Below are 3,857 nucleotides of genomic sequence, written 5' to 3'. Positions count from 1 at the left end.
TACTCTTCCGAAAAATATTCTCAAATAACATTATATCCTCAGCGTATAATTGGAGATGTAATACTTACGAAGAAATCCAGGAGTCTTGTGACACGTGACTCTTAATTACAAATTTAACGCTCTTTGTCTCCCCAGGCGTCGATTCAAATGGCTCTCAGAGTAAGAAGTCGTGACGTCACGGCCTATAAATCATATTTAATCGTTGGGGATAATACTCGCCTGCAATGTAATTTCGTAGCATTGTTCGTTATTACACGCTTGAGCTCGGTTCAAAGCAAATTTACAAAATCCTAAGCTAATGTATGGAGATATGTTGGAGGCGCTGATTACATAATTCAACATGTTATTCGAGCAATTTTTGATAGGGGAAGCGTACCCTTGAGATATAAAACAAAAGGATGACTCAAATTTCTGTATCTAATAGAAACGCTTATAAAAATTAAAATTAGTAATTAGAGTTTTTGGTGAGTAGTCATTGGTTGATGGCAGCTGATGATGCGATATTCGACCAATTGTCGATTAGTATTTAGTCAGATAAGTCAATATTAGTCAGAGTCGGAACAAGTAAATCTAACTATACGCGTAATTTTAAATTCATTCTTTAAATGATTATTACTATTAATCTAACTTTATATTAATTTAATGACATTATGACGATATATCATAAGTACGCAAATTGAATTTTCTAAAAAATTAAAAACCTACTATCTCTCTCTTTCTACTAAACTCAATGTTAAATTAATCTTAAACACTAATTTGAAAAATGAACATATCCAGAGTCTGAAATAAATAAGTTATCGAATTTACATTTATTTTAGTACTAATTACTAACTAAAATTCTATTTATAGTTTTTTATTATTTTTTATTTTTAACTTCTTGTTCGAAACCATTAAACACAAGTAAAACACTAGTAACGCCATCTACCTTTTGTACGTGGTACTAGTAGCACAAACAGCCGCATAAATTCAAATAGCAACATCGAGCTGTCCATACAAAATAAAACTTCCGTAAGTAGACGGGGTTATAGCTTAAGGCTTGATTTACATTAAAAATGAATCTAGTTATTTTTTTTCTTTGAAATTTTAATTTAATTTGTAGCAAAGACATTGCTGTATTCAATCTAATATAATTCGAACCGTATATTTTCTTTTTTTTTTTATTTATATGGCAAATGTGTCAAACAGTCAGGAGGCTCACCTGATGGAATGTGACTACCACCGCCATGGACATCTGCAATACCGGAACTCTTGCATGTGCATTGGCGTTTAAGAAATGAGTACATAAGCATTTTCTTGAAGGTACCCAGTATTGGTACTGGGTCGTATCGGTTTGGAAGAAAATAAATATGCAAAAATACTAAGTGTAATAAATAACGCAGAGATAATGTAGTTACGTTAACGTTTTAGTACCTATTTTGGGATAATATAAATCATATTCAAATATTTCATAAATTCAAATCATTTGTAAAAAACACATTGGTAAAGAAGGCATATTATTCGATACAAGATTATATTGATGATAAAAAAGCATGAAGTTAATGCTTGTTGACTTCCAGACGGGAGACATAACATACAAATATAATTGTATTTAACTAACATGACTGTATTTTTAGATAATGAAAAAGAGTAACTACTGAGTTTCTTGCCGGTTCTTCTCGGTTAAACTGCTTTGGTTAAAATAGTTTGTTAAATGACGATTCAAAAGTGAAAAAAAGCCTACTTGAATAAAGTATATATTGATTTAGATTTTTTGATTTATATTATTTATATAGCTGTATAATGTACGCAATCAAAATAATGGCATGATTGCTTTTGAGTCGAATTACAATTTATCACTATAAATTCCCCTCGTCACATTATGTACAAAGTTATTTTAATATATTCAGGTTATTTTATCTCAAATCTATGTAAAAACAATTACATAAGCATTTATAACCAATCTCATAATATTTACTGAGACATTCTAGTATATTTATATACCTAATATAAATAAATTTATTTTGTGTTATTCGAAAACAAATATGACGTTACAGTTAAAGTTTAATGTTTAGATAAGGTTTTACTTTTAAAATCGCAAATTTATAAGTAATTTTATTAAAGCCTAGCGAATATCGGTAGCCCAGATATTTTATATTAACCCTCATTAATCAGCGTATATAATTCTAAATAAATTCATCTCGTGCTCAGTGGTGAAGAAAAACATCGTGAGGTGAATATGCTCCAAACCGTCTCAAAGGGAGAGGAGGCCTTAGCCCAGCAGTAGGAAATTTACAGGCTGTCACTGTCACAAGTTTAAGACTTCGCTATAAATACTGATTAAAATAAAAGGGTTGATAAAATTGTAGCCAACGGTTGGCTACTAAGTACACACACACTATTATAGTAGTATTTCGTTAGGCGAGTGTCAAGCGTAGTTTTACACACCAATATAATAAATTTGGTTCGCTTTTAGTTCTTTTGTAGTACGACTCTATCTAGGTCTAAAAATAATCTAAGGTAAAAATGATGAGCGCCATCTATTGATATTTTTGCAAGATAAACTTAACAGTCGCTTCGTGTAGTAACTGTGTTATGTAACATAATATTATATAATTGTGCTCTAACTTGATAGATGGGTAAACCACTCTATCCGAGTACAAGGAACTTGTCATGTTATATATATTACACGTCATGGCGGACAATGCATCGCAATGTCGGAAGATTATATTAATATTATTATGATCTAAAATTCTACAGTTTCATAAATTCATTACATTTTTTTAATAAACGTCATTTCTGATTTTACAAATCTTTCGTAAAATTTAAAGTTGAATTTTAGTGCAACGCTTATGTGTAGCGCTGTATAGAAACGTTTTCGTTTTAATTAATTTTCAATATTAAACGTCAATCACGTCACATGTTTACTTATTATTTAGAAATAAGTACCCAATATCTACTTATGTAACATTCTATACATCACAAACATTGAATGCGACGAATGTTTACCTAAATCCATTTTTTTTTTATATTTAATGTAAAGATCTTTTTTGACCAACTTCAAAATTGGGAGTCTTATAGTAAATATATGTCTTGAGAACCTTTTATATCGTATAAAATTGTATAATGTAATTCAATACCAAAATTTATGTTTTATTTTTTATAACATATACCTAAATTGTAGCTTGTTTTCAAAATGTCTTTTTTTCTGCTTATATTATAGCCTACTTCATAATAAAAAACTAAATTATGCAAAAGAAATATCATTTTACACTTTCATAAGTAAAATATTAGTAATGTAAACTTTTACATCAAAGTTCTAGGCGATTTTTAAAATATACGTTTGTACAACTATTCAAAAGACTTCTGAAATTATAGATTTAAGTATCACGTGCGCAGAAATAAAATGCATGGAAGATATCCAGACGTAATTTGCCGGAGCCTCTATAAATAACTACGCACTATTATTACAAGGGCCTTAATCAAAAGATAACATCTTAACACTGGCGAGACTTACTCGGATCAGTTCCAGAGTACTGGTTTTAAATTTCTTTGTTTTGTGGTAAAAGTGTTGATATCTTGATCATATTTGATTCTTATTGCTTAGTTTATATTTTATTTTGTAGAATGTAATAGTAGCGTCGAACGAATAATTATAACACAATCTCTAAATAAATATTATGTTTATTTTATTTTTTATTTTTTTAAATACGGACATCAAAAATTTAAAATTTTTAGATAAAGGAAAAAGAGTTTTTACAGCTCAGAGATCAAGAAGTTATCGATTAACATATGGTTCGTCAGATTCATCAATTTTACTCAATCTTATCGAAAACGTTTACGACGCCGTTGAGTACAAAAACGGTCACAAACTATTTCTG

The sequence above is a fragment of the Vanessa atalanta genome, chromosome 15, assembly GCF_905147765.1.
Source record: "Vanessa atalanta chromosome 15, ilVanAtal1.2, whole genome shotgun sequence".
NCBI classification, from domain to species: domain Eukaryota; kingdom Metazoa; phylum Arthropoda; class Insecta; order Lepidoptera; family Nymphalidae; genus Vanessa; species Vanessa atalanta.
The sequence above is the reverse complement of the archived record's forward strand: the minus strand, read 5'-3'. Positions refer to the sequence as shown.